Source organism: Alosa sapidissima, chromosome 3, assembly GCF_018492685.1.
Source record: "Alosa sapidissima isolate fAloSap1 chromosome 3, fAloSap1.pri, whole genome shotgun sequence".
NCBI classification, from domain to species: Eukaryota; Metazoa; Chordata; class Actinopteri; order Clupeiformes; family Clupeidae; genus Alosa; species Alosa sapidissima.
The window spans coordinates 741347-753080 of NC_055959.1; the positions used below are offsets into that span (position 1 = coordinate 741347).

General features: G+C 40.4%; 1 long non-coding RNA gene across 1 annotated transcript; it reads left to right on the forward strand.

The window, feature by feature from the left end:
• Positions 1-5072: 5072 nt before the first annotated feature.
• Positions 5073-11029, forward strand: LOC121705322. The gene is made up of 4 exons (XR_006030762.1): positions 5073-5083; positions 6183-6188; positions 8544-8549; positions 10958-11029. It is a non-coding gene; the product is annotated as an uncharacterized LOC121705322 (long non-coding RNA).
• The last annotated feature ends 705 nt before the right edge of the window (positions 11030-11734 follow it).

An 11734-nucleotide genomic window follows, 5' to 3' on the forward strand; every position in this document is an offset into this window, starting at 1 on the left:
GACGATCTGACAAGTGTGGACTGAAAAGCAAGGCTTTATATAGAGGGCATGATGAGTGGTGAATGCAGTGCAGCTGGTAGGTAACGAGGGTGAGGCAGAGCAGAGCAGGAACAGGTGGAGGTCATCAGACTTCAATCAGCATGTGTACCAGGCAGAGAGAGAGCTCATGACACCAGGCTGCTAGCTCTCTCACTAGCACGTCTCTGAGTTATACCAGTTGGCTAATGTTAGATTCACCACCCTAAACCTCACTCACAATCTGGGTCACTGCACCAATGTAACCTGCATTGCATTGCCCTGCACTCACCCAGACTTGAGGCCGCAAACTGCAGAACCTAGCATTCAAGCTAAAATCCCAGGTTGCTAGCTCTCTCAGGGGTCATCCCTATGTTTCCAGGGTCCTGTGTTCCCAAGGTCCTATGCTCCCAGGGTCTTATGTTTCCCAGATTAACATGGTAGATAATGGGAACATGAAAAGGGGTCCTATGTTCCCAGGATTATCTTCGTGTTTCTTTGACTGTGTTTTCATATCAAATCCCTAATAATAAGATCCTTCCTATCAGTCTGCATAAGACAAATTTTAGTCCAGCAGATGGTGGAGGTAATGCACTCTGTTTGCAAACTGCCAAAAAAAACTCACTGAAGAAGAAGAATAACAGGCCAGTGAACCCTTCTTCTTTTTCCGTGAGCTTTTTTTGGGCAGTTTGCAAGCGGAGTGCATCACCACCATCTGCCGCACTGAGGTGTAATGGCAAGTGTACCCTTTAGCCTCGTTCTGGCCACCGGGTGAATAAGGCGAATTGTTGGTAATTCCCTGCAGTAAAGTCTGCATAAATTCCAAATTATGGAAAAGGCACAGAAAGGGTGCGAGTGAGCCCTCATGCACTTCACAATGGGACCACCCTAAGCCCTCACAAAGTTATTGAGATTCAGCCCCTGTGTCTTAGCAGAAATTGTAACTGGGGATCATGGACCCTGGGAACATAGGTATGTTTCTGCTCGTGTCTTTAGGCATACCAGCTGGCTACCATTACACTAGCATTGTGTACCATATAATTCGGAACAATGATCTTTTATGGTATATGGCAGGTAAGGGCTGGATATATATATATATATATTTCTCATAAAGAAATAAATATTTTTAACTAAAACATGTTGCTCACAATTATTGGCCCCTGAAAAATCTTATATACAAGACCTAACAGAAGCATTTTCCTATCTAATTTCAATTTATTTAAGTTAAGTGATAAGTGTTAATTTCAATTTATTAAAGTTAAGTGAGTGCCTGTGAACTTTCAGAAGTATTTCATGACTTTCTTTTTCACTATGGTATGAAAATAAAGTCACACAGGCTAAACCCTCTTGTCAGTTTTCAACATTGGAAAGAGAAGAGAATACACTAAATTTAAATAAAAAGAAAGTATTTTGACATTTGTAAGTCAGAGAATGTCTATGACAACTAGGTACTTTGTTGAAAATGCCTATATTTACAGTCAGTTTTTTTCAACTGCTTACACACTAAATCTTTGCTTGTCACACAATTTTCTAAACATGTCTTCCAAACATCATAATCTTATTCTCAGTGATTGACTCAGTTTTCAATTTACTAAAACACATTTTGCAAAACACCACATACAATTTTCTACCTAACACAAAAATTTAACAGGAAGTAACTTGATTTGGTTTTTCAAACACAACCCATCAAAATGCCACACTAAATCACCAGTGCTTCACTCTCTCTCTTCACATGTGTAAACACTCTTTACTTTACTGAACATCATCCAATCATTGCCTTAGCCTATGAATATACCTATATACTCTATATAGGTATAGGCCCTTTCAATCTGCTCCTAGAGGATTTCCGGTTGAAATATTCAGAACCAATGCAGATACTTTTAAAGGAAAATTACAGTAATTGGACTTTAGCTTACAGTAATGTTCTACAAAAAGTTGATTTTATGTAAAACTTGTCTTTTTACTTGTTTGTCCCCATGTTACCATTAGCTCAATACATTTTCCTGTGCCTCCAGAAATGCCTTAGGAACGCTTAGGATTCTTTGTTTCTGCAGTTGAAAGGGTATATAGGCCTATGAATACACACTGTACATGACCCCCACACGCATGCACACACACACACACACACACTTGTCTTTGTAAAAAGCAAAGCCATTTGATAGTAGTAAGTCATTTCCGTCTTAGGCAAAATCAGTGTTTTCAAAACTCCATGTACATCTGGTGGTCATTGTATTTTGCTTTGCTTTTTTTCTTGTTAGCTGTAAAATACTGTTTCGCTACATCAAATTATTTGGGAAAAATTACTATTTTTGGTTTCAATATTACTTGCATTTTTACTGTGTATTTCAACTTCTCTTTGTAGATACCGTAACTTTCAGTCTTGTATGGAAATAGTCTAAGACAGAAGAGCTTTAGGTTTTGAGCAACAGTGTGTACATGATGTATCCAAAATGTCATATTATGAAAAAGTGGCGAATGTTTGGTTTAAAGATGTGTATGCGACATTTTGAATGTTGTGTGTCATTTTGCTGGAAATTTGAGGTATTTTGCATTTTGTGTGAGCAATTGTGGGTTTTGTGTGTGGAGTTTTGAAAAATAGACACAGAGTTTTTAAAAGATAGCTCTAAGCTTCAGGAACCCGAGCAAGGTAGCACCTCTTTTTTTACCAACAGTACTTGGTGACCTCGATAAACGCAAAATGAAATACCCAACATATGTGATCATATACAGTACCCTCCAGAATTATTGGCATCTCTGCTAAAGTTGACTAAAAACCAGTATAAAAAATAATCTGTTGGTGATTTATTGTAATCTCACAATGAAAAATTATAGGAAAAATCCAACCTTGAAGGGAAGCAAATTTATTTTGAGTAAAAGGAAAATCTCATAAAGTAATAAATATTTCTAACAAAAGCACGTTGCTCACAATTTGTTATTGTAGAGATACATATTGTAAATACATCTTCAAATCATGTATGATATAGGAATTGTATTTCATTTAATGTATATATTGTTAATTTATATGTTTGTATACTGTTTTCTTGGTACATCTGGTATCGTACAGTACTAAACCTAGGGTTTGAACAGCATGCTGTTGGGAATCATTAAGTTGACAAACACATTTGTATTTTAGCAAATTTGTTATACAGGTATATGTTCTCCTCCTCTGCACTCGGTCTGCCGCACCTCTGCCGATACCCTCTTTGGTGGGACAGTGAACAGGGCCATCACCCCTTGCAGCTAACCTTCAGTTAGTGTTTGCTCCCTACTCCTTGTTTCGCCTTCTCAGCCAGAAGATTGCACCTCCTCTGATAGCTCTCTGGTTGCTTTGTATAGTCTGGCTCCATGCAGCCCCAGGGGCCTCATTTATAAAAATGTTGCGTAGAAACCCTCCTTCATTTGATCTTAGATAATTTCTGAAATGATCATACATGTGATTCAGAGAAAACGAATGTACGCACAAAAAACGTTCGTACACCACTCTTCCATATGTGCCAATTATAAATCACAAATGAACGTCAACTTGTGCGCAGCCGGGTGGTTTTAGGTCTCCACCTTGTAAACAACCCCTCATTAATATCATTAGCATATGCTTTAATGCAATCAATGGCCTAACTTAGCTGTATCTAAAAATATATATTGTATAGGCCTAGTCTATGCCATCTGATAACTAGCCTATGTTTTTGCCCTGTCAGTTCGAATAGCTTAACTAATAATGTTTTTTTAAGCAGCGCTTTCTGGAAAGAGATTGTATGCATCCATGTCCATGGTCCTCTGCTTGCTTTCATTCTTTCTGCTTGCAGTAATGTAGTAGGTAATCTGGTAAATTTAGTAGGTTTACTTTGGTAGTAGAAAATAGTAGGCTACCTTATGAAGGAAAGACCTCTACATCATAATCTTTTTAGCCTGTGTTATGGTAAAGTACGTTTCCAATATGAGCCAGGGTCATATCATGCTGATGTAGCCTACAGCGGACTAAATTATAAGCGTGATATGTCATGATGTAGGCCTAACGTTTCTTTTAGGATAGGCTATGTTTTTGCTGTCATTCTTCATTCATTCTGCACGTTGTGATTCAAGGTATTATATCTTTGCGATTGTTTCTTTTAAGAAAGTCCAGTGGCCAGGCTTAATATTATTCTTTATTGTTTGCTTTAGGTCTACCTTTATCTATATTTATATTTTAGCCTACGTTATCCAAATCATGTATTGTCATCTGATCTTGGGCACTGCCACAAGTCATAAAGCAAACAGGTACACTCTGTAACTCCTTGTGCAACTTGGCCGCTACTCTAATTTGAAGATGCATATGGAGTCACCTGTGCAGACCCACCACCATTCTCCACTCCGACCCTCGGTTCAGCAGCTTACAAGGTGACCTTACAAGGTGGCATCTTGTCGAGGGCATCACGAGCGCTCACAGAATTTTTTTTATGTATTTGAGAAAAGAGTATTTGTCAGATGTCATGTGCGGAGCAGGGAATAGCTCACAACTAATGCAATTAGTAGGCTAATGGGCTGTATTTTGGGCACCTGCGCATGGCGTAAAGTTCGTTTTTCACCCGCGCAAAGTTGAATTCGGTATTTTGCACCTTTATTTTTTAAACATCGCGCCCAGGGGTGTGGCAATTAACAACCTAGGGAGGGGCCTGGCGCGTTGTCTAAAAATCACTATCATACACCACCTAAACCTGGTCAGAAGTCAATGGCGAGTTGTTCATATGCTATTTTAAGAGCGCATGTCAACAGTCATATTGGCAGGTGCACGCACCATCCTTCTATCATTCATGAACGCACACCAGCGCACGTCCATGCAAAGCATTACAAATTGCACGATTACAATGGGAAACATAATTAGAATAAATATATTACGAAATACTGTACATCTCATGATGAGTAGTTTATTCACCATCATTTGCAAATTGGTAATGACGGTTAAAAGTGATTAGGGGAGAGGCGAGAGACACTTATGGAGCACAGCTGAAGACGCACTGTCACGAGATATAAGCAACTCCTCTGCAGGATAAATGTTGTTTTATTCAGTTATTTGAGCAACATTAGGGTAAGTGTTGCTTTTTCCAGCCTATGTTTTCGGTGGTAACCCATTGTCAGTCAATAGTGAAAGTAACTGCTTATAACTGTCTTGTCGTTGACTGACTCCTTGGTGAAGTTAGTTTCACTTTGCCAATGAGTTCAAATAATAGACGAGTGCAAATGCGTGATGGCTATGCTAGGTTTTCAAATGCGCCGTTGAATGCCAAAATACCGATGCATTTATTTGACATATCGCGCGTTGCGAATGACAATGACAAGGGAATGACAGATGTCATTCTCATTGGTTTAAAATGATGTTACGCCCCAAACACACCCATATGACTGATTAAAAAACCTAGGAACACCTTGTTGCGCCATGCGCTCCACGTTTGATAACGAAACCCCTCCCAATGTGAACTGGACATCCTACTAAATTTGAATAGACTTTTGACGAGTGACGATGCACTTTAGAATGTCATGATAGGGCCCAAAGTCAGTCACATTTTATTCATAACATTGTGTATACAGGGCTATAATTTTACATAGGCTACATGTTATATTTCTGGATTGTGTAAAATTTAAAAAAAAAAAAATACAAAACGAATCTGCGCACCAAAATAAATTATTTTCGTCTTTGCAATTGGTTGATAGTGTTGAGGGATAGGTAATTTGATTCGTGTGCCAAATAAACAAAGAGGGTCAAAGCCATTAGGTAGGAAGGAGAGGAGAAATGAGCAAAAGATTAAGGTGTGCTGCTGGTCGCTGGGGGTGCTGGTCGCTGTCGAGTTCTCCGTTTCATTGGACTTCGGCCACTTGATCTTGCTTCTTCGTGCTGGGGTCTTAAGGCTTCTGGCCCTTTGGTTTGACTGGCGTGCTGCTACTGGGTTGGTTTCTCAGGATTCCCTCTGTGTCCCTCTCTTCCTCCTCCTTCCTCACTTCCAGCTGTTCCTCTGCAACAATTGACCCAGTGGCAATGTAGTTGTCTACTTGACCTTGAATCCTATTTCTTTGACTTGCCTGAGCAGTGCAACGTGGAAATGGTGTGACTTTAAGGAATTCATGTACTGAGAAGTTCCTTGTGTATGCATTGAGCTACCGGTGTTTGCATGTAGCATGGTGTGGCATTAAATTAGAGAAATGTGTTTGGCCAGTCATTAAATTAGCATCAGTCTGTGCGTTCATTAGTGTATAAACAAATCATTTTAGAGTATAGAGAGACCTAGAGGAGGGCAATCTGGAACTCTATCTAGTTTCTATGACTGAGACCGGCCTTGAGTCAAGAGATGTTCCCTATAATTCACCAGCTGCCAGTGCACGGGTGCCACACTGTCCCTTTCACCTGCGAAAGCAAGTCCTTGCACGGGGGGAGAGTCCACGGTTCCCCGTGTAACAGAAAAATCAAGTTTACAAGCCACAGTTGTGTTGGTCACCAGGGGTCTACCAGGATTACTGAGTGCTTCTCCGTCCGAATCCTGTTCAGCACAGACTGGAGGACAGTGACAGGGAAATGCATAAAGCAGCGACTGGGGCCATGAGTCACTGGCCGTATCGTCTGCCCCTAGCTGAGGGTCACCCGTCATTATCGAGAACCACAGCTGACAATGAGACTCTCTCTTGACACAAATAGATCTACCCGGGACACCCCAATCTTTCCCATATGGTCTGCTGAATCACCTGTGGGTGAATTCTCCACTCTGTGGCGGACAGGCCGCCTCTTGATAAGAGGTCTGTGCCATAATTCATAACACTGGGCAGGTGTGAGGCGCATAGTAACAACAGCTGAACCTGAGCCCAAGGAAGGATTTCCTGCACCAGATGATGCATCAGTGCAAAGTAAAATATGAGTTCCTCTAAAATGTATATGCCGCAGCCAGCCAATAATTTTGTAAGCCAAATTAAGCCGTCATCTGATAAACTTTGGCTGAGCCAGTTAGAACTATTTGCATCAAATAATAATTCTATCACATAGACATACACACATAAAAATAAACGATAGCGACATCTATTTCCCACTGGATTCACAACAGCACAGTCTTGCTGTCATTGGTACGATACACAGGAGTCACAGTGAATTGACAACCAATTAAAATGGCACGTTTTCCATACCGAAGAAGCAATTATTTTTTTGCTTAAATGGTGGAAAGAATAAAAAAAAGTACATTTGATCTCACTTCTCACATACTTTCCTAATTCCTACCTAGGCCTATACGAATACGAAAAACTTTATTATCCACAAAATGGAAATTCGTCTTTAGTTTCACCATACAGCACACAGGACAGACAAGCACCACACATTCAGTTTCATAAGCACTGCATATCATATAAAATACAGACAAGCCTGGCCAGTCAATAAATACCAGTCAATAAATAAGTAGGCCTAGGCAACCCATGCATGCTAAGCTAGCTAATAAATATAATAAATAAATGATTTAAAAAATAACTGAAGTACTTCCAGTAAGAGTCCCTGCACTGTTTATTGCCCTGATACCATTGGGGACAAAAGAATTTCTAAAAATATTCTTACTGGCGTTAGGCACCCTATAGCGCCTGCCTGAGGGGAGAAGCTCAAATTCACTGTATAATGGATGGGAGGGGTCACTGGTGATCTTTCTGACTTTACTTAAGGTGTTCTCTTCGTAGATAATGCTCAGTTGCTTTTGTGGCTTCCCTATAATCTTTGAGGCCATGTTCACTATTTTCTGAAGCTTGCTTCTCCAATTGGCATTTAGGTTACCATACCACATAATCATATTAAAGGACAAAATGTTCTCAACTAGGTTTTTATACACTATTTGGAGGATCAAGTCAAGTCAAGTCGGCTTTTATTGTCAATTTCTTTACATGCACTGGTCATACAAAGAATTGAAATTTCGTTTCTTACTTTCCCATGCAGACATAGACATGCTTTAAATACAGACATAGACATACTATGGACATAGCCATAGACAATAAACATTAAATTAAAGTGCAAGACTGAAATATAGAACATGTATGTATCAAAATAGAAATATAGGACATATATTAAAAAAAAATAGAGGTAGTTGTGTTGTATATTTCTATAGTCTTAACAGTTACATGAAGTAACTGGGGGGGTTTGGTAGACAGGATCCTAGTTTCCTAGGTTCCTGGTTGGCTGGTGGGTGGGGGGGGCTGTCAGTGATGGGAGAGTGGGTAGAGTGTTCAGCATCCTGATTGCTTGGTGGATGAAGCTACTTGCCAGTCTGGTGGTGCGGGAGCGGAGGCTCCTGTACCGCTTTCCAGAGGGCAGGAGGCTGAACAGTTCGTGTGCAGGGTGGGTTGTATCCTTGACAATCATTAGTGCTTTGCGGGTGAGGCGGGTGGTGTAAATGTCCTGCAGGGAGGGGAGTGGTGCTCCAATGATCCTCTTAGCTGTGTTAACAGTGCGCTGGAGGGTCTTCCTGTTCTGATCTGTGCAGCTTCCGCCCCACACTGTGATGCTGCTGGAGACGATGCTCTCGATGGTCCCTCTGTAGAATGTAGTCATGACAGGAGGCGTGGCACTTGCCTTCTTCAATTTGCGCAAGAAGTAGAGGCGCTGCTGGGCTTTCTTCGCCAGTGATGCTGTGTTGGTGGTCCAGGAGAGGTCGTCGCTGATGTGCACCCCCACTGAATCCTAGCTTGTCCAGTTTGCTGATGAGTTGTTGTGGTATTATGGTATTGAATGCTGAACTGAAGTCTATGAACAGCATTCTCACATATGAGTCTTTATTGTCTAAGTGGGTGAGGGCTGGATGGAGGGCAGAGCAGATTGCATCCTCCGTGGATCGTTTGGCTCGGTATGCAAACTGGAAGGGGTCCAGGGTGGGGGGTAGGGTGGCTTTGATGTGTGACATGACTAGCCGTTCGAAGCACTTCATGATTATGGGCGTGAGTGCTACAGGACGGTAGTCATTGAAGCATGATGGTGATGATTTCTTTGGCACGGGTATGATGGTGGCAGTTTTGAAAAATGATGGGATGACTGCTTGCTCCAGAGAGGTGTTGAAAATGTCTGTAAAAACATCCTTCAGCTCTTCTGCACAGTCCTTCAACACTCGTCCTGGTATGTTGTCTGGGCCTGCTGCTTTGCGTGGATGTCCTGATAGCAATAATTTTATGGTTACAATTAATAATAATTTAATTTCAAGACTAGTTGCCATGTGGCCCCTCTTGGCATTAAACAAAGACATCCTCCCCTCCCCCAATGAAATGCTAATGTACTGGTTCCAAGGGCTATCAGATCCACAAGACAAAGGATGTTACCTTGCTATAATGTATCCATGTGTCATGAAATGTAAATATATCCATGTTTTGTATCATTGTAATAGTCTCAGTACAAGGATTGTAATGATTTGATTGTGAGAATGTTTGGAATATTCTATAAGTGATATTTCTGATATATAAGATATCTCTCCTCATGCTCTTCAGATAAGAATGGGTAGGTGTGAAGTAGGTGTGAGTAGGTGTGTCTGATGCCAAGTGGAGAACCAACCAAGTGGGATTGTTTTGCCACCAAATTCTTCCTTTGTTTAACCCATACAAAAGTGATTAACTTGCATTGTAAGAACTAGATGGAGAACTGAAGAAGAGAGGGAGAGGTTGATCCAACAGAGGCCATGGCCTCTGTGCCATGGCCTAGCCTACATAGACCATTTTTTACCCTCTCTGCTTGTAACAGAATAAACCTGATTCCTGAGTTTTCCTGAAGTTTGCCAGTCTAAGATTAATATTAAGTAATTATTCACCATAATTACTTTCAGTCCTTATTGACACCAAAGTTATTAAGCCTCCGAATTATGTAAAGGCGCTGGGAGCACTTTTTAAAAATAAACTCAGTGTTTTCCCTAAATGTCAATTTGCTATCTATAAAAGTCCCCAGATATTTAAAATGAAATGTTGTATTGAAAAGAAATGTTTTGTGAAAATGTTTACAAGCTGTGAAATACTTACATTCTATCCGATGTAATGCTTGACAGTTATACTGTAATGTGGGGTGTGATATCCTTAGAATGTTATGTTAGAATGTTACGTTCACTGACGTCAATTAAGTGTGAAGCTGTGGTAATTATCGGATCGCCCCCTATTACCACCAGCCCTGTGTTTCCGTCCTCTTACGTGTATGTGTCACTTACTATTCTTTTCTATGCAAACCAAGATGGCGGATTCCTAAAGAAACGCAAGCACCCAACCCATAAGTGTATCTAAATTAGCTATGTACCAAAAATTACATTTTACGGTGAGTAGAAGAGCTATAAACAGTCTTCCAAGGCTGCATGTCCAAATCCGCTTGGAGCTCCAGTGGAGTTTTGAGGTAGCAACGAGAATTCTCAGTCTAACCGTTCATGTGCCGTTGAAAGGGTGGAAGTAGACGACCCACCAGGCCAGCCCTAACCTCCGAGCGCAGTGAACAAAATCGGATATTTCAGGCAGTAAAAGCCCCGGTAAGAACCAAACCAGATTTTGTTGAAATCTACACACCTATGGTTACTGAAAAATCATTTATCAAATGTTATTTTGAAGTATTATTTTGGACGAAATGGGTAATAAATGGAAGTGTTACAATAAGTAAGTAAGTAACTTTTATTTAGTGCATTTGTGTAAGCCCCAAAGTGCTCCACACACAAGACATTGACACAAGACAGAAAATGCCGGACGGACGGACGGGGGGTAATCAACAGCGTCCCCGTGACACCAAGACATACAAGACAAAAAAAGAAAATTCCCTGTTAAATTAGTCCAATTGATTGCATCTAACCGGCTGAAAAATTTCCAAGGGCAGTTATGATGATGACTTGCGTAAACCGGGGCACAGCTGTATCTTTATAATGTCATAACGCTGTATTGCAGTTGATACATTGTTGTCTGACTGATGCTGTTCGTTTTCAGATTGTAAAGTTGAAGTATGGAGTAACGTTAGGAATCCCTGATCAATGTGATTGGTTAGGCTGGACCACTGACTTCAAAGTTAATGCAAAGTCTACATCGATTACGATGCTATAGGGTTGTAAACATGTCCCAGTGGAGAGTACCAATACTCTCTTCACAAAGTGGTGAAACCAGGCTAAAGATATATCCCATGAAAGAAAGAATCGGCATGTGTGCACATTTTTGTCTCTCTTAAACATTAAGTGTCATCTCCCTCCTGCCTCAATGTCATGGCTCAATGTTAATGTTTATGCCATAACATCTAGCCAATTCTTTTTTTCCTCTGATGAATCATTGATTAGCTTCAATGAATAACAAAGCTAGTATTTAGGATACACACAGAAAGATGTCGAACCTATTGACAGTAGTTCATATTTTATCAGTAAAATAAGCTATCTTTGACACTTTGTGACTTAAGCCTAACCTGCAATATAATAATGTCAAAAAAACACCTCTTGTATTTTTAAGAAATTAGAATGTTGGGAATGAACAATGAGTGCTTAATCATGAGCACCTTCCTTTCACAACAATTTATAAAGTTACTGAAACTGCAAAAACAGTTCTGGTCACAAATAATATCAATGCCCATGATTACATAAAACAACTTAACAGTCATTACCATCTTAACTAAAAATGCTAAACCAATGGGTCTTGCAAATGTCATACTAACTGGCAAAGCCTACAAATCCAAAGTTCAAGCTGGCCTGTCAACTATCCTCTCTCCAAAGAGTCTGGTGGCAGTTGCACTCTGGGAAATCTC